Source organism: Crinia signifera, chromosome 4, assembly GCF_055691185.1.
Source record: "Crinia signifera chromosome 4, ASM5569118v1, whole genome shotgun sequence".
Lineage (NCBI taxonomy): Eukaryota > Metazoa > Chordata > Amphibia > Anura > Myobatrachidae > Crinia > Crinia signifera.
The window spans coordinates 151155179-151180383 of record NC_139220.1 but is presented as its reverse complement, the minus strand read 5'-3'; positions in this window follow the sequence as shown (position 1 = coordinate 151180383).

The window sequence follows — 25205 nt, the reverse complement described above, 5'->3', positions numbered from 1 at the left end:
ATGTTCAGTAGCAGTATATGAGTTAAAATGAACATTACATTTTTGAATATGTATATAACGTTGTAATATGAATGTACTGTACTTTCAAATAATACTTTTATTTTAAAACAATCATGATGTTGTAATATGAATGCACTGTACTCTCGAACAATACTTTTATTTAAAAACAATCATTTACCTTACAATGCTATCATTTCACTCATGTTAGCAGTGCACATCAAGGGACAAAAGTAGTGTAATCTTTATTGGTGAACATCGGTTATTATTCTTGATAATTATGTTTGTTTCATTGTAAGTCAAGGCCATAAATCGCAAACTAAATATTAACAAATAATTTTTTTACCCATATCTGGAAAAAGCATTTAATATCTCATTTATATTTTCTGAATAGTACAGTACATTTAAATGAATGTTTACATGCAGTTTGCCTTTTTAAATATGTTGTATATATTCATAGGCTTTTATTGTTACCTTATTAGTGATACATTTTACCTTTATTGAATATCACAAAAGCTATTGAAATTGTATTTTTTATTATCTTCATAAACAACAGTAAAATCTTCTTTTGAAAAAAAAAAATGCCGGCAAGTTAGAGAGAAAGCAATTCTTACACAAAGCAAAAAGACACAAGAAAAATTCTGCACCTTTCAATTGTTGATAATGACATGCAAATTACATCTTAGTGTTTACTGAATTATTTTTGAAACATCAATTTTTAACTATTGCAGCCAGCTTAATTGAATGCAAATAATAGTTGAAATAATGTGACATTATTTCTGTCTGATTCCACTTATCCAATCCCAATACAGTAAACTTATATTGATTTCAAATATTAACAAAACAAAGGTTAATCATTTGTGACCAAAAAAATAAAAAATCTAGAAACCCTAGAAAAAGGAATAATGTTGATTTCAGTTGATTCAACACCGAGTATAAGCGCTAAACCTGTCAGGCTATACATCTTAAGAAAAAAATCAAATATGTTTTAACTATTTAGGAATATACTATTACAGGGTCAGAGGTTTTATTTAAACTTTTAATCTGCTCATTTGAAAAAAGTAATGATTCTAAATGTTTTTTCAGATGGGTTGCTGTTGGATAAAATGTCATAGGCAAAAACATTGATTTAAATTAGCACTCGCGGGTCTGTCATCCACAAAAATAAGTAGCTGGACACGGAGGTCACATTAAGGAAAGTTTTGTGCTTTATTGCACGTCATCAGGCTCAAAAAAATGTACAAACAGGCTTAGCTATATAATCACCCCCATCACTGTGCGGCTGGGCTGCTGGCTGCCGTCCTCCATCTGGTTATGAATGACGTCACTCACTTGCGATACGCACCCGCCGGTGTGCTCAGACTTCCAGAGCAGTTGCCTAGTAGCCCTATCAACAATGATTCGCCATACACTCCTTGAACTGGGTTTCAGTTTTGTCCACATATACCAGTGAGCAAGGGCAAAAAATGGCACAAACTACAAATTGCAATGTACATGTGAGGTGATATCTAATGGGAAATCTTGTTCCAGATTATGGGGGGTGGTATGGTTGTACCCACTTGCATAAAACTTCAGGTGGTACAGTTGGGGCATCTGAAGCTGCCTTTTTTAGTTTTACCCAAGAAGGTGGAAGGAACCTTTTTACCCATATCTGTGATATCTCTTTTAACAAGATATTCATTGTGATTTTTCCCCCTCCTGTATGCTGGCATTAATGAAATGCCCTCCAAGTTCAGGTCTGGATCAGATCTGACTACCGGCCACTGTTTTTTGACCTTTTTAATCCTGTTTGTTGATTCATTTGTGAACACATTCACCCAAATTAACTTATTGGACTGCTCTTTGGATCGATATTTGGGATGTAAAAGCGCTAATCTAGTTTTTAATAGGGCTTTCTGACATTGCCTTTGTAGATTACCTGGGTTGTACCCCCTATCCACAAATCTATTGGTCATTATCTCTAGTTCTTTTTTAGCTTCTAAGGGGTCACTGACTATACGTAGTACCCGAAAGGTATTGACTGTAAGGTAGAGATAATTTATTATGCATGGGGTGTGCACTGGTGGCCAATACCAGGTTGTTGCAGTCTGAAGATTTTCTAAACAGACCTGTCTGTATGCCACCCCTCGTTAATGGACTCTTGGACGATCTGATATGTAAACTTGACAGGATTAGCTATCCCGTTATGTGTATCAATCAGATGTCTAAAATCAATCTTCGATCCTGTCCAAAAACTCCAAATGGTGTCTATAAATCTAAAATAGCGTAGGATCTTCTGTTCAATTTCGCTATCACTGAAGAAGAGGTCTCTCTCTACCTCAAACATGAAGGCATTGGCCAGCAATGGGGCCACATTGGACCCCATCACCACGCCCTCTGTTTGAAGATAATGAGCCCCATCACAGTAAAAATATTTTTTTGCTGAGAACCAACTCCAGTAACTCCATATAGAAGTCCAAATCTGGACCATTGTATTTCACATGGTTAGTAAGTAATCTCCTTACCACCTGCAACCCCCCCTGATGGGGGATGCAGGTGTACAAGCTGCATACATCAACTGTGAAGAGCAGACATGTGGGGGGGGGAGTTGTCCCAGTTCTTCCAGGGCCACCAACAATGTGGTGGTATCTTTGAGAAAGGTAGGAGCAGCTTGGATAATTGGTTGCAAGAACCCATGATGGAAAATCGACTTCCTCGTCGAGATAATCGGTCTACCTGGAGGTTTTGTTGGTTGTTTATGCACCTTGGGAATAGTGTACAGGATGGGTTTGATTGGGAAATCAGCTGTGAGATATCACTTGCAAGTCGCAGAAATATGTCCCTCCTAGACTCCTCTGGACAAAGTCTCATCTAGTTGTTTTTTAATCTGGGGGGTGGAATCCCTTCGTAGTTTAGAATAAGTCCTTGTATCCGCCAGCTGTCGATGTATTTCTCCCCGATAATCCATTTTTGAATGACAAAGGAACCTCCCTTGTCGGACTGGTGCATAGTTTTATGTCCTCATATGATGCCAGGTTTTTCAATGCCTTTAGTTCACTTTTAGACATGTTCCAATGGGTTTTGGGGATGTTAGACTTTTAAGCTTGCAACTGATCCTCTATTATGCTTGAAAAGGTTTTCAGTGACGCATTGGTGCTAGGGGGATCAAATGCGGAGCGTGGTTTAAATCTAGCCAGGTGCTCCGGAACCGAGGCAGGACTCGACTTCTGTGTGTCCTCCTTTAAAGTGTTTTCTATTTAACTGAAAAAGTTCCACCTTATATTGTAGGAGATCTGCAATCGTCGTGGGGATGAAGGCCAGACCTTTTTGGAGGACCTCAGTCTCTTCCTTTGTAAGTTGTCTTGCATATAAATTAAAGACTAAGTCATTGGTTGTCTTGGAGGTTTTTTTGGTTTGCCTTGCTCTCCCAGACATTTTGTTTGCCCCTCCTCATACGTGAGGATTTGTGCCAGAAATTTGAGCCCAGCTGCGTACCTAAAGGGCAGGGACCTGGGTTGTAACTTCTATCTCTCAGATTACTCTCGCTGCCCGTGGTGGGTGAGTCATTATTAATCCATTGTCTATTCCAGTATGGTTTGCATCTTAAAGTGCTATGTGCTTCCTCGTTATGCTGAGCCCCTGTTAACCATCCATAGACTCGTTGATATTCGAAGTCCTGGTCCACTTTTAACCATTTGGCTTTTTTGAACTGTAAAAGTTCCTCCTTGTATTTATCTATATCTTTATTGAGCTTAGTGAGCCAATCTCCGGATGGTTCTGCCATTAGTATGGGCCTGTGGGTAGTCTCATAAGTGCAGAAATTACCTTTCGCTTTATCATACTCTCATTTGGACTCTTCTATAAGGAGCAGAAGCAATTCAAGAGAACACTTGTTTAGTATAGATGTCCACTTGATACAAAACTCAGAATTGTAACGGCCAATTGTGGGGGTGTTCTTTATTCTATTTTCTTATCCCTAAAATAATTGGATAATGTCATTCCGTGATAAAAAAAAGTTAAAAAAAAGTCAAGTTCACGGTTTTTCAGTTCAAATGGGTTTTGTTGAACATCCTTGGGACTGTCTTTACCCTCCAATTGGCTTATTTCATTGGTAAATAGAATCCCCTCTGCTTCCGATTCAGAAAAACTGAACGTTGAACCTGGCGTCAGGGTTACTCGCTGATGTACAAATTTGCCTGTAGAAGAGGTTTGCATGTTGCCAATTTTATAGGGGTTTTAATGAGAAGGTGCTGTGCAATCGAATTTGTGCAAAAAGATCACCACCCCAATGGGTAGGTAAAGTAATAATTTTATTATTTGAACTTGATTAGTTCAGCACCCGCAGTATTAGACTGTAGCATAGTAGCATAATACGTATATACGCACAGTATGTATAACATTTTGTTCTTTTTTTAATATATACATCTCTTACTCTGCACTTTAAGAACATATCCCGCTTTTTGACAACTTGCACATTTTGATTGCATTTATTGATTGTTTTTTATCACTAAACTTGCAGTGACCGCGGGACACGTTTTTGCACCAGAGCACTTTAAAAGAGTTTATTTTCCTTTATTAGAATGTGTTAAACTTTATTGACATATACACTTTATCTTTAGTTGACACGTTGTCTAGGCAACCATTCCCCCGACGGTGACGTCCTCTCAGCATGCCAAAAGAGGGCGGCAGACAATGGCCGCTGTCCCTGCACAGATCATTGATACAGCTCTACTTATAGAGGTGAGTCAAGAAAAAAAAGAGTACAGTATCCTGTTGGCGCAACAGAGAGCAGCAGTAGGTACAGGGAAATGGAGATCACCCAACCTTCAATACAGACAATTTATACAAGAATGGTTTCCCCTGTCGCACACCGCGCTCACAACCTATTAGGGATAGCTCAGATAGTCCTTAACATGTAGCTTGATTTTGTTCAAAAATGGGAATTTTTTTTTATTTTCTTTATTTATTTTCTATTTTCTTTTTCTCCGTAGCAGGAGTATGAAAGAGAAACAGAAATGGGATATAGTATAGTATGTTCTTACAGGATCATTCGTTTTTTATGACCGCCACCTTAAGAAGTGGGTTTCTACTAATTTAGGAGGGTAGCGTACCCTACTCACACCAAAACAAAGATGTGCTCCTCACATAAAAGTTTCTTTATATCAAAACGATATGTGGCCTTTCCTGCCGATTGTTTCTTTCCCAGAAAAATGGATATACCTTCACCCAGTGTGTCTCAAGGAGATAAAGCAGGGGACGTACCCCACTTACACAACAAAGCATAGTTTCACAACAAAGCATAGTTTCAAACCTATCTCGGTTTCTTTAAACGTGCCTTCCTTCTGGTTCGTTTTTTTCTTTGTTAGATCAATATATATATATATATATATATATATATATATATATATATATATATATATACCAAAAGAAAAGTGAAAACCGGTATAATACGTATTAAAAAGACAAAATTAAAATATAGGGCACAGTCGGCCAGTACAAACTACACAGTAAAGATGGAAAAAATAACTTAACTTTGTTCAGGAGACCAGGTCCGGACTGATACCCCTGAATTGGAAGTAAAGTGCATGCAGTAGTACAGGTCTCTGAATAGGCCCCAGACTCTCCACCAACGCATTTCAACCTTGCCAGGTCTTCCTCAGGATGTGAGAGTCTGGGTCTGCAGCATGGGTTTTTATACCCTTCATAATATTCCTCCCCTTCCTGTTCTGTTTAAGATCCGAAAACCGGAAGTGTTTAAAAACGTTATAACTACTTATATGGTACTGGTGGCCTGCTCAATAAAAAGCCCCCTTTGGTGTAATAAATATAGCAAATATTTTCCTCAAGTGTGGTGTCAATACTCGGTTTAATAACGCCATATTGATACGGGGTGGAACGCACACCTCCCCGGAAGTCCCGCTGTGACATGCATCCGCGTCATCCTGAATGCGCGATGACGCCAGCGGTCACGGACTGACATGCGCCGTTTCCTCCCAGATCAGGCAAAACACATATGGGTGATATATACACAACTGAGCTGATAGGCATTGGAGTTGTCCCATACAAGTGCAGCAAGATTTTATTGCTTTCAGATGGAAGTAGCCTGTTAGCAGGCTGTAAGAAGATGAGATATTACTCCTATTTGTCTCACATGCGTGACATTCAGTGCATCTGGAGGAAAATGAAACTCAAAGCATATTACGGATGCAGTACGGATGGTGTAATGGTTAGCAGTACTGCCTCACAGCGCTGAGGTCATGAGATTAATACCCACCATGACCCTAACTGTGCGGAGGTTGTATATTCTCCCTGTACTTGCGTGGGTTTCCTCTGGGTATTCCAGTTTCCTCTTACATTCCAAAAATATACTTGTAGATTAATTAGCTCCTAACAAAAAGATTAATCCTAGAATGAATGAGTGTGTGTGTCATGTGGTAGTGAATATAGATTGTAAGTGCCACTGGGGCAAGGACTGATTGTTCAAATATTCTCTGGAAAGCACTGCGGAATATGTGTGCGCTATATAAGAAACTGTTAATAAATAATAAATAAATAATATTAGTCACTATGTAGTATGGCCATGGACCAAGCTGGTCAAATAACATATGCTGGTAGCGGTGGAGTGTCGTCATGCATGTTAGCTGAAGATTGTAGAGCTAATAGAGTGTCTAGGCCAATACTGCATGTCATTTGAAGCTGGAACTTTGATTACCGTCAGGAACATTGGTAGTTGTCAATCTGTGTGTTGCAGATTATTCAGGGATATTGTTATATCATCATGTGTCGTCCCATCTTGAGAAAGTCCTGGAAATCGATGGGGCAAAACACATCCAATATACCATACCACTGTGGTTATCCTACAAAGCTACTTGATGCCTGCAATGGATCCATCACATCTATCAACACAGTAGCAGCTGTCATCTCCATCCTTAAAGAGTGGACTTGTCTGTGGAGGTATCCACAGCTTCTTATAATGTACCAGCAAATCCACAAAAAATGGTCTGTAGAGGAGATGTGACTTTCTTGGAATTTTTTTCAAGAATTTATAATTCATTGCCACCTCAGATCTCATTTGTAATGGGCCTGCCTTGTCCCCTATGTATCATTGTTTAGGGTGGTTTTGTGATTGCCTATTTCAAGTAATGCTTACTCACCTCTAGGGTGGAAAGCTAGTTCTCATTCACAAGAAGAAAGCAGTTTCTGTTCATTTGAAGGATCTGTATCTTCTCAGGGCATGTATCAAGTATTTCCATGTTTTTTCTACAATTTTATTATTATACATTACTATTATTACTGTTTTTGCTGTCAAGTTGTTTTCCTCATGCTTATATTTAATATGTGTAATGTGATTGTGTTATCTGTGTACTGATGCTAGCAAGTCTTTAGCATCCCAGGAAAACTTTTTTTTATTGACACTTTTTGTGTGTGTGGCAAAAACACTAGTCACCATATGGAGGCTATTATTTTTTTACCCAGTTTTCTTTCCATTTTACTTCCATACTCACATATAACTTATATTTCAAATGAACTATTTCAATGTGTTCTTACTACCTACAGTATTTTGAATACTCCACTTTAGCATCTTCTCCATTGATACAATGAAGAATAATGTGCCGAATTCAGACCTGATCGCAGGGCAAATTTGTTCTCAAAATGGTCAAAACCATTTTCATAGCATGTGGGGAAAATGTAATATGTGCAGAGGTAGTTAGATATGGGTGTGATGCATTCAAACTGAAATGTAAATTACAGTGTAAAAATAAAGCAGATAGGATTTACCCTGCACAGAAACAAAATAACTCACCCAACTCTAACTCTCTCTGCACATGTTACATTTGTCCCACCTGCAATGCACATAGTTTTGCCCATTTTGAGAATAAATTTGCCCTGTGATAAGGTGTGAATTAGGCCCATGGTTTGAGAATAATTCCTCCATATGGTCTCCTAAAAGCCTCTTTGTGGTGTATGGACTACCATCTTGAATGGTCATGTTTACTTCACTTATTATTCTTCTGGATAGTACAGTTATTCAACATATATATTCATGATTTTTAAATAAGACTTTACTGTTTTGTTTTTACTTAAACCATATCTTGCCTTCTTCACTTTTTGGTTTATGGATGTTCTTCTTTTCCCCATACTGTCTCGCCATTTTTTCCAGGTTTTGGTTATTGTTATGGATATTTTACACTTAGCTATGTGGCTGCTTATTTTCTCAGGTTTGTATTGTTGTATAACTTATGTTAACTGTACTTCTACAGTTAAGGGCTAATTGGCTGGAGTGCCATTTATCATTCACACCAAGTAATAGCAAGAATACTATAAATCTGCTTTTAGATAAAAAGTATGAAAATTCAGGAATCACTACACTTGGTGTAGTATCAAAGTCATGCCATGCATCACGTGTGCAAAGATAAACATACTGTTTCAGCCTTCAGGTAAGTTAATTAATCTTGAATTGTTTTAGCAACACACCACTGATTTTCATTTCAGAAAACTCTTTAAATGTTCTCTACACTGTTTGATTAAGGTTTAGTGATTGCCACCAATTTAGTCTATGTATTTTATAATTAAGATACAAGAAATAGTAATAAAATGGGGACAGTCTTCAAGAGTGAAGATAACAAGCTCATTTTGCATAGACCCTGGGGTCATTGAGAAAGCAATTAAATGCTCTCCAGGGTACATTATAAAGAGAGAGGTTTGATGGGTGAATGGCCTTTTCATATTCCCCTAATTCTTATATTTCAACTTTATTTAGGATAAAAATAAATTTTAGAAAATGCTACAAGAATTAAGCAATTTACTGGCATTTTCAAGCCTATTACAGTATTTCCATCCTATACACCAAACAGTAATATCAATTATGTTCATGTTCCAGAGGGCACCAAGATCATTTCCAACATTTCATTTTACCTGTACATGACATGAAAGAAGTACTCAAACTAGCATCTATAATGACTTTGTAATGGAATGTTGAGAGAAAATGAGCAGAAGGTATAGTAGCTACATGAACATGGCAGGAGTTAAAAACATAAATAATTTTAGCAATGGAGTTTATGTCAATGAATAAGCAAAAATCATTAAGGAATTACTTTCTAAAGCACATACAGTACTGTGTGCCCAGAAAGCAGTTGATTTACAAAATCATATTCTCAATGAATAAAACCTCTTGCTTGTGGTCATCATTAAATATTATAATTTGCAATTGTGTTCATAAACTCTCAGAAGCCCTAAAAAGAAAAACATTTACATATTGATTCACTTCAAGCTTTATGAGTGTTTTAATAAATGCACCATTGTATACATTATTGTATATGACTGAGGAAACTTAAGAAACATGATTAATGCAAACCTTTAAACAAATTATGTTTGTAATGTTATATTAAATTTAAAAAAAAATATTAAATGTAAATTTTGAATAGAAATTAATAATATTTAATTTTTTTTCTGGACAATATGAAATAAAATGATTAGATTTAAAAATGTGTTTTTCAGTGTATGACAAAATATAAAAATTACTATGAATATAAAAATACATTTATTTATTATGTTTCTTTATTTATAAATTGGTATAAATTATTATAATTATGGCATAATGTATGAATATTATATCATATACAACTATTATAGTATTTTTACATTTGACATACAGCAACTTGCCATTGGATTGCCATACTGTACACCTTTATAGTTATATTTTTTATTCCATACTAGAGGTGCGGTGGAATACTGACTTTAGATATCAGTGAAATGTACATATATTGTTTAAATCTTTAAATGTGAATTTGCTTCATTATTTAATTTATACTATTTTTCTAAAAAGTTAATAAATATTACTTTTAATTTCCATACACAAAATTAACTTATTTATGGTAAAATGTATGCTGATTAAAATGTATATATACTGTGTATATATATATATATATATATATATATATATATATATATATATATATACATACATGAGAAGAGACGCAACCAACGAGCATATATATAAAGACACATTTACTGCACAATAAGGCTCATGTACATTGAAAGTTTAAAATAGTATGCTTGCCAGCCTGATAGGAACACAGTCACCGTGGACCTCTCCAATATATGTTCAGAGTACCGCCACTCACCCGCAGACCATGAAATCCAGGACCAAGACGCCGGAGCCTCACCACATATGACCAGTACCAACGGGACCACAGGTGGAAGAAAAGACTTCACTCCGTCAGCTGGAATAAGCCACGCCCAACGCATTTCGACTATGGTCTTTGTCAGGTCCCGTTGGTCACTTACTCATGTCAGCCACTGAGTGCCCGGTCCAGGTATGGTAATTAGATATGGTAGAACTGAAGACCAGCAGCATCAGATTTAGTTTAAGCAAAAACGTTTATAAAGGCATATAAAGTGCAAAAGTGACAAATATTCAACAAGAGGAGTCCATCTAAACAAGTTCAATGCATCCATAAAAATGGGAATACTTAGCAGTCATGGTTCTCCTCCACAGAAAGGTCATTGCACGACGGCCGTTTCGGTGCCAATATGCACATGACTAAGGTGCATATTTATATATATAAACAGTATAATAGTGGCATTCTGGAATAAAGTATGACTCCAAACTATTTAGTTTGCCATCAGCAATGTTTCAGCCATTTTTTGGCTTTTTTCAAGCACAGCAAAAACAAACATGCTGTGCTTGAAAAAAGCCAATAAATCTTCTGGAGTCATACCTAATTCCAGAGTGCTGTTATTACACTTGTTATATTGGATGGTCCCGATGCAGATAGAGAACCTTATGAGGGCACCTGGTCATTATACAGTGAGTTGTTAAGAGCCAGAATTTGGACTGTATAGTATATATATATATATATATATATACATCCAATCTTGCCCGGCACTCCTCTAAACGTCACTGGGGTACTGCCCGGTGCCCTCCTTCCTGGACCCGCAGTTCCCTGTATGCAAATGGAATGGAATTCATCAGACGGCACTCTCGGATTCTTAGTGAAAAAAAGTGTGGTTTAATATATATATACCTGTGTATATATATATATATATATATATATATATATATATATATATATATACATATATACTGTATAGAGAGAGTGTATGTGTGTATTTATTATTGATTTTCAATATGTAATTTCTTGGTTCAAAAGACATTAGATAAAATATAGATTTTTTCCAAGAAAACATTGTCATCATCTACATTTTATGTTCTCAGTTGTTTCCCAATTGAAAGCTTAGTATAGCAGTGACCCGTCATGATTTGGATATGATACTCTAAAATCCTTTATCAGGCAAAATAAAAAGGAAAAAAAAAAACAATAAAAAAATGGAATGTGGAAATCCTACATTTTTGCTCTTGAGCTGCAATATATTTATCTGGAAGAAAGCACAGTACAAAAAGAAAAGTGTATTATTTTCTTGACATTAGGCTAATTTATACTGTCAATATTTCCTTTACAATAGCAAATATGCATGTTTACTTTTTATAAAACAACATTAGCTGTGAAAATATTCTGTTTAAAAAAAAATTAGAAACTATGTGGTGAATTTATTGTATGTTCACTTCAAACAATAAATCCAATAAATGAGTTGCCTTTGTAACATATCAGGAAAGGATTACAAAAGTATGTTATTCTAAAGGAAAAACAGCAAAAACATCTTAGCACATTTAATCTGACTTTTCTGAAAGACATAGGCAATAGCATGATTCCATTAGATTTCAAGAACAGCTATAATTTTGGGTCTTATACAAAATTCAGAAATTAACATAAAAGACTTGGTTGGAAAATGTATCAATTATTTTAAACACTGTGAAGCAATAAATAAAAAAAAAGCTTCTTAAGTAGGTCATCATGATGTCGTGTGACATGTCAAATGTCATTTTCCCCTATTAGAAAGAAGAATTCTTAAAGTTACAATACAGGTACATTTTTATTGCATTTAAAAGCCGCAATTAAGACTATGCTTTGTTCAACTCTTCATAAGAAAGACTTTTCTAATGCATTGTAAATTACTATTAATGTAATCCATGATTAACACTTAGGGCAGCCCAAATGTATTCGCTCATTGTGTCCCTGTAAATTAAGGCAAATTATGTGTGATTTCTTTTTGTTGTTATTTTTTGTATGGGGTCTTGATGTTCAAGTTCAACAACTCTGACAACGCAGCCGGAGGCTCCCTACCCCATATCAAAATGGACTGTAACCAGAAATGAGTAGCCTTTTGTGCAATCTGCCATTTGCCAAAACACATCACTTCACAAATAAATGTATAGTACATTCTTTTATATTATTAAATTGTATCTGTCATTGCCTTTTAAGATATCTACATGCATTCATTCCTTCTTTTAGCTACCTCAATGTTAGAGAGCAATTTGTGATTTTTCTGCTTTCATAAAAAATCTAACCTTTATTTCCTCAAAAATAAAGTCAGACTACAGTATATACACTTATTTCAATGTGCATTATGTGGATTTTTTTGTAGTCTAATACTCAAGAATTTCAGATTGTATATGCTGAAAACAATTAATTTGAGCAGTATAAGGTAAGTGAATCAAAACTAACAGTAGTTTCTTACAATAATTTATGCTTATAACTTTGTTTACAGGAATATGTATATGCCACCTCAAAAAAGATCAAATTTTGGAAAAATTTGCAACTTTTGCTAAGCTTCGTTTACCTGAAATGAATGAATGAATGACTAAAAAGCATATTGTTTTATATCTTACCAAATGGTAACACAATGTAATACTATCTTTTGATTTGATGAATACACCAGACCTTAGTTTCTATCTCTTCTTATCCACCCATACATTTAAAAAATGTTTGTAGATGCTATTTTGTGAAAGAAATATTAGGGTATTTTAAATTGTAAACAATGAACTTTAAACAAATATCAAGTACCACTATAACTCCTGTCATATCATGTTTAGAATAAATACAGGATTGCAAAACAGTTTTTTTTTAATTCTGTCATGCAGATAAGTACATGAAATCTAATGTAAGCAGCAATATTTCCTTTCTTACAAGAGTTGCTGCTCTGAATTTGTTTTAAAAAATACATTAATGTATATTATCTATATTGTTTTTTGAAACAATGGAGGCACTTTGAAAATAAACATTTTATTTGACAATCTCAATAAAATATGGGATATGTGTTTTTTATGTGGATAATGTATTTGATATATTTGTACATATACTGTAAGCCAAGAACAACCTGGACAAAACTGGAAATTCAGTTATCATAAAACAAATACATAATTGTATGTGAAACTTACTGTATTATTACATATTTGTGCATGCTATAAAAGGTTTGAAGGCTGAAACTAAATGTATGATTGTATTATCTCAAATAAATATTTTAGTAGTTTACTAAATCTATAATAATGTATTTGTCTCATTTTAATTTACAATAAATTACATGAAAAAAATCAATACATATTTAACAAAACTCATACCATTTAGAAAATATTTTTAGGTAAGTATAGTGCAGATCATAGCATAAGGTCCATTAGTTAAAAAATTAACAAGATTATGAATGCATAAAATCTTGTTAATACTAATTTTCTGTTTTAAACTATTTTCTCTTTTTTTTTTTTGTGCCTGGATTAAACAAGAGAAAGCTGCATACACGAATGGTGTGTTTAAGTTCAACATAACTAAATATGATCACATCTTGATATATCTGTTGTAACTATTGTGTATTGCTTCAAAGATGCACAAGGATCATGATGAACCTCAATGGTGCTATTTAGCTGTTATTGGCTTGCTCTTTGTATTTTGGTCACTCCAGCGAATAATAATTAATTTATATTATGGCTATATTATATCAATTTAAGTAATTTGTTTGCATAACTATAAATATTTATCAATTTATTTTGAACTCTGCTTGAAAGAAAATTCCCACTGCCTTATTAACAGGCTAAACAATGGATATGGATGTATGTTTTTATTAAAATACAGTGCATCTGGAAAGTATTCACAGCACTTAATTTTTTCTACATTTTGCTACAGTATGTTACAGCCTTATTCCAAAATGGAATAAATTCCCTAAAAAATCTGCACACAATACACCACAATGACAATGTGTAAAAAGCATGTTTGGAGATTTTTGCTAATTTCATTAAAAAAAAACTAAGAAATCACATGTACTGTATCTAAGTATATTGCTCATTGCATTGTTGATGCACCTACAGCATCAAGTCTTTTTAAATATGATGTAACACGCTTGGCACACCAATCATTTTGCAGTTTTGCTCATTCCTCTTTGCAGCACCTCTCAAGCTCCATCAGGTTGGATGGGAAGCGTCAGTGCATATTCCTTTTCAGATCTCTCCAGAGATGTTCAATCAAAATCAAGTTTGGGCTCTGGCTGCACCACTCATGACATTCACAGAGTTTGTCCTGAAGCCACTCATTGGATTTCCTGGTTGTGTGCTTAGGGTCGTTGTCTTACTGAAAGATGAACTGTCTGAGGTCAAGAGTGCTCTGGAGCATGCTATCATCCAATATGTCTCTGTACATTATTAAATTCACCTTTCCCTCTTTCCTGTCCAGCCTCCCAGTTCCTGCTGCTGACAAAAGATCCCCACAGCATGATGACAGCATGATGCTGAAACCACCATGATTCACTGTAGGGATGTATTGGCCTGTTGATATGCAGTGCTCTGATAACTCCAAATATTATGCCTGAAATTCATGCCAAAGAGTTCAATCATTGTCTCATCAGACCAGAGAATTTTGTATCTCTTAGTCTGAGAGACCTTCTGGTGTATTTTGGCAAACTCCAGGCTGGCTGCCATGTGCTTTTTACTAAGAAATGGCTTCTGTCTGGACACTCTACCATACAGGCCTGATGTGTGGATTGCTGCAGAGATGGTTGTGTTCCTGGAAGGTTCTCCTCTCTCCACATTGAGTTCTTAGTCACCTCTCTGACTAGAGCCCTTCTGTCCTTATTGCTCAGTTTAGATGACTGTGAAGAGTCCTCATCTACCATTTATTTATTATGGAGGCCACTGTGCTCATTGGGACCTTCAAAGAAGTAGACATTTTTCTGTACTCTTTCCCAGATTTTTGCCTTGGTGGTCTACAGACAATAATTTTGACCTCATGCTTGGTTTGTGCAGATGTGTGCCTTTCCAAATCATGTCCAATCAACTGAATTTACCACAGGTGGACAATTAAGCTGTAGGAAATTCTCAAGGATGATCAGTGGAAACAGGCTTCACTTGAGCTCAATTTTGAGCTTTGTGGCAAAGGCTGTGGAAATGTATGTAACTGCAGTAAGTGGAATGCTGTCTGTTGTATGACAGCACTGGAACACACTCTTCACTATATGGTAATCACTGGTAGGCTATCCACTGTATGACAATTAATTGTGATGCTCTTGGTGTTGTGTGATAGCCACTGGGATCATCTTTGTACTGTGTGCACCTAATATAGTGGCATGTTCTGTATGTTATGATGGCACATATAGAGCAAAAGAACACACAAAAATGTATCTTAACATCACAGAGTAACCATGAAAACAGTTAAATGTGTACATATTTGGGTTTTGATGTTTTGATTTTAGTGAGTGCCTAACATCTGATTTGTTTGAATATGTATATATGACAAAGTCCTCCTATGTGACTAAACTTGTTGGGCGTGGCTTCAATGGTCTGATGTGAAGTTGTCTCTTACATCCACCAGAAATCAGCAAGTGCAGCAGCCAGGCTGTGGAGCGTGTGTGAGAGCATCCTGCCTCCATCTGTAGTGGTGGAATAGTGGCGCTTCCCTCTCACATGGTCGTGCTGTTTTAACATTTGTGATCCGGCAAGCTGTTATATCTTTACCTCAATGTATGTGAACAATTTTAGTAAATCTCATTTCTACTTTGCTCATTGGTGCATTTCTTTATATTTTTGTTCTCTCTCTCTCTCTCTCTCTCTGATGGAGTAGGATCTCTTGTCATATATGGCCTGATGTCTGTGAGAATAAAGTTGTAAGTAAATCTTAATGGACTTGGCTGCGAATTGGTGAGTGCTCTCCTTAACTTCTCTCTCTCTCTCTCTCTCTCTCTCTATATATATATATATATATATATATATATGTTATAGCAAAAAGTCAGTGGCACTCCCCATATTTCATTTCAGAATAAGGACACAGAGACCTTGGAGTTGTGACAATGTTTCAATTACCAATTGGCAATTTTCATCAGCACAAACAAAATAACATTCAAGTGTTATATACTTACAACATGAGACACAGACGATCCGGCTCACATGCCGCTGCCCACCTTGCGCCGCGTCTGCTCATCACACGCCGAGCATGCATGCATCATCCTGCTGTGACCAGAAGGACACTCTTTGCTAAGCACCATGTAAACAAAGCTCCGTAGGAGCATGTAACAATCCAGCGCTCAGATCTAAGAACAGGAACAAGCGGCCGGCTAGCCTAAAAAGCCAGCTCACAGAACATGCTATAAAAATGGCTGGATCAATATAAACAGTGTAGATCACAGTGGCAATTATGCCTATACAGTCTGTGGTGAAGCAGGGCAGTGTGGGTCAGTCTCCCATCACAATTACATATAAATGCACTTAGTATACAAAAACACAAACTTAATTAAAAAAAATGATTAGAAACCAAGACAAATCATGGTGTTTTTAATAAATTGGCACATTAATGGTCAAGGCAATGATAATGATAATGTCCAGCAGGTAGTGACTGTACTGCATGAAGCTTTAGAACTACAGTTTATATGACTGGAAACAAAAGTAACATCACCGTAATAAATCAATCATAATCCATATCATAAAAAATGCCTGAAAGACAGGGATTCATTAAGACCAGAAGGAGCCACAGTGTTTAAACGGTGGATCCATCTGGCCTCCAGTTGCAGCAGCAATTTATTGCGTTCTGCACCTCTTTTGAGGGGGGGGGCGCATTCAAAAGGTTTATATCTTAGTGTGGCCAGAATATGATGAGCGGCCTTGAAATGTCTGGCGACATTTCCAGGGACAGTCCTTTGCTGATCGGTGTTGGTTAGCTCCCTCCTTAAATGTACACAAAGTCTTCCCAATGTATAAAAGACCACATGGGCAACAAATCAGATAGACAACAAACTTGCTGCTGCAAGTTAATATATGTTTTAACGCAATTTGTCTACCAGAGTGCGGGTGTATGATTTAATTTCCAGTGGTCATGTACCAGCAAGTGGTACAGCCGGTGCATTTATAGGTTCCAGGTTTTCTACTCAGGAACGTTTCTCTTGCAGGGCTAGTAGGAATCGAAATATCATTTTTGACCAGCCAATCTTTAGATTGCGGCCCCTCTTAAAACAATTTAATAAATGAGTGTCCTTGAGGCATTTCAAGTTGTTGTCTGTCTTGATCAATGGCCAGAGATTTTTTGAAGTACTGGAAATTAGAATGCTAGCAGTATTGAATGAGGAAGCTAGTGGCAGCACAGCATTTGTGGTTTTCTTAGTACTTAGAGACAGACAATCTGTACAAAAGCGCTTTTTGCATAGCTGCTATATATATATATATATATATATATATATATATATATATATATATATATATGCAGCAATTGGATGACACTCTCAAGATTCTTTAAACTGCATGGCTGCAGTTACTAATGGAAAAAGGTAACATACATGGGTTCACAGTACCTGTGTCTGTTACCTTCTTTCATTATGTAACTGTCTCCAAGCAGTTTAAATATTCTTGAGAGTGCCATCCGATTACTGCATATATACTTTCCGTTTGGATGGAATGGCACAGAGTCTGTGCACTATATATGGATGAGTGCCAGGACCCCGGCTCTATATATGGGCGCTTCGTGGTGCAAATAACATTTAAAAAAAAATTTTTTTATTCAATCTCATAAAAGTACGGCAGAAATGAATAACATTACCGAGGTTGGCGGCTCCATACACAGCAAGTAAAAGGCATAGACGGCCGGTGCACAGTGCTCGACGAGTAGGAGCAGGTTACAGCTCACTACACAAGACTCCTGTTTGACTGACGCTAGGGCACTCCCCAACACGTTTTGTCATCGGACTTCGTCAGAGGGCTGATGAAGTCCGATGACGAAACGCATTGTTCATGGCCCGTTCTGTTTGTTGTTTGCTACATATATATATATAAAGATCCACAAAAAGCCTGCACTCGCACAATGTTTAGATAAGGCAACCGTGGGGTGTTCTTTAAGGACCACAGGCAATGCCCGTGTCCATGTACAAAGGCAAAAACCTACCGGAGGTAGGTAAGAACACTCGCCAAAAAAGAAACAACTGAAAATACTCCTAGTTGTTTTTAAATATAAACACAGAGTCAAAATGAAAAGAGGTTATTTAACCTGTTTCTTAGATCCATCTTCCAACGTTTCGGTCAGCCACAGTGACCTTTGTCAAGGAATGGAAACAAGGGGGCAACACTGCTGCACAGTAGTCTGGAGACGACGGGACCAATTCCTAGGAGAGAGGAAGCCACAAACTGCAAACCCCTGTGTCCGGCTATTTATACCTGAATACACTGACGTTATTGGCGCCATTACGCCACTCGTTCCGGGCCGTGGAACGCAAGCCTAAGCTGCTTCCGGCCTTTGGAACGCATGCACCGCACTTCCGGTACTTCCGGGAGTTGCGGCCAGGACAACACAGAAAAACATGGAGTAATGCGGAGATGGTGTCGAGAACGGTAGCGCCGCAGCGGGTGCCACCGTCACACCATCCCCAGTAGTCAATACACTCAAGGCTTTATCATGCCGCGCTCTCAGCAATGTGAAGAGCTGCGGTCGAATCATCGGAGACAATGATGCTAGCATTCTGTAACCATAGCGATGGGGGAGGCTCCACAGCGGGAGTAGCCTCCCCCTCACCATTGTGTGATTGAGGGGACAAATTGATAGGTATAAGCCAGGCACGTAATATGACAGGCCGGCGACCCACAGAGGACACCCCCATCATACAGTATGTATACCCACTTGCGACAAATACTTAAACACAAAACATATGAAAATAAAAAAATAAAAATTGAAACAAAGACAGTGTCTTGGCATGCACATAAGATGCTGTCAGTGTGCCATCCATATATGTCCAGGACACACATGGTGGGCTGGATAATCGGAAAAGAACAATGTTATAGTGATGGAAGGAGCGGTGCCACAGCGGGAAATACCGCCTCCCCATCATGTTTTAAGTGCACATGTTAACCATATCTGTGCTGCACTCAAAGTGCAGCTGTAGCTGCGGACCTGTTCGTTCACGTGGCTGAGTTTATTAATGATGGGTCCACCGGTGCTATGTTATCATTATATCATAAATTTATGTTAATATTTTATTTTATTTTAATTTTGTCAGTTATTTTATACCTTGTATTTTATATTATGTTTTGCGTTTATTTAAATTTTTAATTTATATATGCAGTCCAGAAATGCTGCACAACGCTTTCTGAGTAATGTCCGTGCCCGGTCAATCAGCTGATATATATTCACATCCTAAAAAGATACAATAATCCTATTGGAAGAACCAGCACCAGACTCTTGATGTATCCAAGTAGAGGGAAGTCATTAAGATGGGTCATTAAGGTCAAGTCATTAAGATGGAGGGGGGACTTCCAGGATGTTTGATCTTACAGATCAAACATCCTGGGACAGGGAACACAGATCCTGATGGGAATCTTTTAGCTAAAAATACCCTTTACTTAGCCACACTTGGGAAACCTATTGTATTAAGATATATATTTATTTATTAACAGTTTCTTATATAGCGCAGCATATTCATTGTATATATATATATATATAGGGTTGTAGGGTTGTTTTGCCTCACCCTACACCCCTACAGTTTATATGTATACATGTGTATGTATGTATGTATATATATATATATATATATATATATATATATATATATATATACTGCATGTATATATATATATATATATATGCAGTACATACATATAGTATATATATATATATATATATATATATATATATACATACAAACACATATATACATATAAACTGTAGGGGTGTAGGGTGAGGCAAAACAAAACCTTCCAGATTTTAAAGCTTAGCAAAAAAAAAACATGGTATATGATATTCAAAATTATAGTACATAATCTTAAAGAGCATGGATACAGTTTATTTTCAGTCGGCTTTGAAGAAAATATTGCAGTTCTTGTCATATAGCCTCCTTCAGTTTATTAATGGTTCTTGGTTGATGTTTGTAGACCTTAGTTCTCAGATGGCTCTGTTGGCTGTATAGAGGCCTTCATTAAGCTGAGGGTTTTTTCACCCAGCATTAAAGGTCTGCTTGTTAACATAGACAGACAAATGAAAGAGAGCTGTGTCAAAACATTACAGTGATAACACCATTTGAAAGTAAACTGTATTCCATGCACTTTGAGATTGTGTACTAAAATTCAGAATAGCATTTACCATGCTTTTTTTGTTAACCTTTAAAATGTGGGAGTTTTTGCCTCATCCTGCTCACGTACTGTATTATATCTCATGTTGATTAAATTAAAATACAAGAAAAAATATATAAAGAAAGATAAATGATGGAGTGTGTTTAGATGGTTACACTCTAGGGTAATTTATTTTATTGTGTCTTGAATTTTTGTCATATCTACCAATTACTGCCTTACTCATATACATATTGTAGTAAAATGCCTGATCTCTGAACCACTAGATGTTATGCAAATAGTATAAGTCAAAAATATGTCCTTTGATTTAAAGAAAGATAATAAAACTGTGGCAACTTTGTAGATTGTCTCATGAGTATTATCATAGAGGTACGTTACAGTATAGTAGGATATGGTTCAGGTGGACAATTGGAAATAGCACTTAATAGTAAGAACTTCATAAATTAAAGGAATTTCTAGTGGTGATGAAAGCATTTCTGTAAAATGTTTTTACTTTTCTATGAGATTGTTTAACCCAAAACATTATTTCATGTTAGGTAAAAAGAATAGATTTTTTTTTCAAGATGTTTCAAGTTACATTTAATTCCTGATATACATGAGACTTGTATAATTGCCAAGAAGAAATTGACAAGTAATATTTACTGATCCCAGTAATATATATATATATAGACCAGACTAAGGTCTCTTTATTTGGATGCGTGTGAGTGCCAGGTGGGGGGAGCATTGTCCCACCAGTGGATTATATATATAAAGAGAGATAATACCCATTGCAAATGTCCTTGAAATGATGAATAGGATCAAATTCCAAATGTCCCCAAATGTGTGCCTGCTCCTCCGGATCCAACCACGGATCAATTTGTATGCTTGCAAAAAGGAGAAATGAGAAGTGCACGAATTAGTATATAAAAGTATAACAATTTACTTAAAATAAATGCACACGTACATATGGGTTAAGAATAGACAGCTTGTCCAGCTACATATCAGCAGTACAGTGTGGTAGATGGAAATCCAGACGCCGCTCACACAGCCGCGGTCAGGGAACAGGGTCTGTCACGCCGGCAGCCACTTCAGCCTAGGTATGCTGAGATATCAACGGGACCCAACCAGAGGACGTCACCATGTCAGATGGAGCTGGCCATGTCCAACGCGTTTTGACAGGGGGTGTGCGGTATATACAGATACTATATATGCTGAGCATTGCTGATATTTTTATATTGCATGAAGTTAATTAAAAATGTAAAATACATCAGGGGGCGTGGCCACGGCGGTGGGAGTGTAGGTGAGCGTGCTCTAGCCTCCCCATGCCGGCTGCACGGAAAATGTGTGCTCTCCCATACCCACGTGCAGCATAGTTAGCCGGACAAAGACCCCTTTCCTATCGGTAATGGAGAAGCTGGTTGTGGGCTGACATACCTGGAGAAGAGGTGCCGGGCAGTGTAGTCTATTGGACCCCCGTGGTGAGAGTCGCGTGTGACGGCGAGGCGCGAAGCATCAGCTTGTGCAGAAGGAAGGCGTCTGACGTCACAGTCCGGGGACGCCGCAGCCGGGCATACGGCGGCCGGGTGTGAGACGACCGCTGGGCAAGAGTGCGGACTACCCGGCAGTGAGCTACAGGCCAAGCTGAGCCAAAATACGGCGGTCGGGTGTGAGTCGATCGCCAGGCAAAAGTGCGGGCCTCCCGGCAGAGAAGCACAGGTACATCGTGCTACAGTATAAGTGGCTGGAACATTATCTCCCAGGCGGGACCCTCGTGTGCTGCTAGCCATAACAAGGCAATTTCCCCTGCTGCCCGGATGTCTGTGTGAGAGGCAGACGCCGGGAGTCATCAGCAGCAGACTGACTACCGTGTACAGAGTCAGACTCATATGCGCTCCGGCAGAGGAACACAGCCAGGTGAAGGCAGCATGGTGTATGTGGATCCGGGTGCCATAAAAGTAAGCCAGCCTAAAAAGTAAAAGTCTCCACGGAGGACCAGCAGCTACACTTTAAAAGTGGAATATACAGCAGAAGCACGTAGTTAAAGCAGAAAAGCTCCAACCAGCAGTGAGTAACTTTGCTTTTTCTTTTCATATACTGTACTACGGTGCCAGTTGAAGAAGGGGTTTTTCACAGTGGTACAGAGACAGACCAGTGAGGTCCCAGTACACTGTGTAGAATGAGTAAAGCAGGTCAAAAAGCGGCAGCCAAATTGGAGAAATATGCCCGCACCCAAGTCCAGTCGGGAAACAGCTCCCAACCCAATACCCCTATGACAACTCCAGTTAAAAGTAGCAATATACAACAACCCCCAGAAGTCACGTTACAGCAAGTCTTAGAAGCTGTAAATAATTGTGAATCTAGACTCATGGAACAGCTTAATAAAGTCCAATCGGACATAATGCTACTCAGGAATGATGCCCAAAAGACACGGGAAAGGGTAACCGAGGTGGAGAGTCGGGTGTCATTATTAGAAGACACTGTTGCCCCCCTGCAAGTCCAGGTAAAATTGATATCGGGCCAATTCACAGATATGCGTCAAAAAGTGTCAGATATGGAGGGGAGACTTCGACGCAATAATATACGGTTTATTGGTTTTGAGGAGCGGGCCGAAGGAAAAGAACCAGAGAAATTTCTGGAGACCTGGTTGATCCAAGCGTTTGGCAGAGAGGCATTCTCGGCTCAGTTCGCAGTAGAGCGTGCCCACCGTATACCTGGACGTTCTCCAGTACCTGGGGGCCCTTCCCGTGTTCTAATTGCTAAAATTCTTAATTTCAAGGACCGGGACTGTATTTTGCGGATGGCTCGGGACAGAACTGATCTTATGTACAATGGCAAGAAAATTGCTACATACCCGGACTTCCCGATAGATGTCCAGAAAGAGCGGGCAAAATATAAGGATATAAAAATGAGGCTAAGAGATCTGAATCTGAGTTACTCTATGCTATACCCTTCTAAACTAAGAATTGCGGTGGATGGCAGCACCAATTTTTTTTTCACACCAGGGGAAGTAGCCAATTGGCTGGACGAGTTTTATCCTGGGAGAAAACAAGTGTTAGCTAAATGAATGTGTAAATATGTCAATACAGTACAGTTATTGCTATTGGTTATATGGTTATAATGTCTGAATAGGAAAGTGTGGTTTATATAAAAAAAAAAAAAAAAAAGGAAACAAAAAAAAAATGTGTGTAAAATATTCCGGCCAGGGGCTGTGGTGGGGGAGGGGGGGATACTAAACTACAATGTGTAGGTAAATAATAGCTAAAGAGGCAGTGCGGGCATGGGGAGGGGGAAGGGAGCTCGTTTTTTTTTGTGGCTAGCAGTTAATTGCCCTAGGGGTTAAAGTAATTAGCGAAGAGTCAATAGTGGGGGTTTTCTTTCTTTTCTTTTTTTAGGGTAATAGGTATGTCTATGGGAATAGATCATACAGGGTGGGGGAGGGGAAGGGGTGTTGTGTGTAAATGTACTTGTGATGTAGTAAATGTATTGTTAGTCGAGAAGACGAAGCGGTGTTGGAGTATGACATTAAATGAAGTCCTGCGGAGTGAGGTGTTAGGAGCTTGGTATACATTAAAGATAGCATTTATGATTAATCAATGGTTCGCATTTTAAACTGGAACACCAGGGGGTTGAATGATAAAATAAAGCGTTCACTGGTTTTGAGGCAGATAAAGCAAAGTGGCGCTGAAATAGTCTGTTTAACAGAAAACCATTTGACGGGTGCCAAATTACAGACTCTCAAAAAGGCCTGGGTGGGCCATGTATACCACGCTCCTTTCACATCATCAGCACGGGGTGTATCGATAATCATCAAAAAAACTGTAACCTTTGTCTGTAATAGGGTCAAAATCGACCCAGGTGGAAGGTATATTTTTTTGGAATGTATTATTAATGCCTTACATGTCCACCTTCTTGCGGTGTATATTCCCCCTCCATTTTCTTTTGATACCCTGGTAAAAGTAGCAGACTTTGTTGCAATTTCGCCGGATATTCCTGTTATCTGTTTAGGCGATTTTAATAATGTAATAGATTCCAGGTTGGATAGATGGAAAAAGGAGCAGGGAAGTAGAAGCGGCAATAGTGGAAGTAAAAGCTTCGGGAACGGGGGTGGGGCGGGATCACGGCAGCGCGAGAGTGAGGAGGTAGCAAGGGAGCTCCTTGGAGAATATCCTGCATATAACATGAGCCCGGGCTTGCCTGCCTGTTAACTGCCCGCCGGGAGAACCACAAAGTTTGATCGCTTACCTCCCCTTCCTCCGTTTCCTTGCTGCGGTCCGGGGCATTGAGGAGATCCCACGGCAGCTGAGAGCGAGTGGTGGCTGAGACGCTCGAAACGCGCCTTCCGGGAAACGCCGGCAGAGAGGGCACAGACAGAGACGCGGTGATTCTGCGCGGCGCCTGCCGGGTGACGGGTCGGCCGGACGCCAGTGCAGCTGCAACGTGGGAAGAAGCCCAGAGCCGCCGGCGGTAACCCACAACAGGTCCCCTGGAAGCGTTAGCCTGAGGCGCCTGCCGGGTGATGAGACGGCCGGACGCCAGGGCCAACACAGAGGGGCATAACGCAGGGACACATAGATAGAAGAGAGGGGGCCATCCGCCATTCGCCCTCCATTACACCGGGCAGACGCCAAGGAAGAGTGCATAGCAGGACACTCCGGGCACCCAGGCTGGGTGAAGAGGAGGCCGGACGCCAGGGCTAACGCTGAGGGACATAACGCAGAGTCGCACAGACAGGAGTGAGGGGGCCATCCGCCCACCATTACACCGGGCAGACGCCAAGGAAGAGCGCCTAGCAGTACACTCCGGGCACCTAGGCCGGGTGAGGAGACGGCCTGTG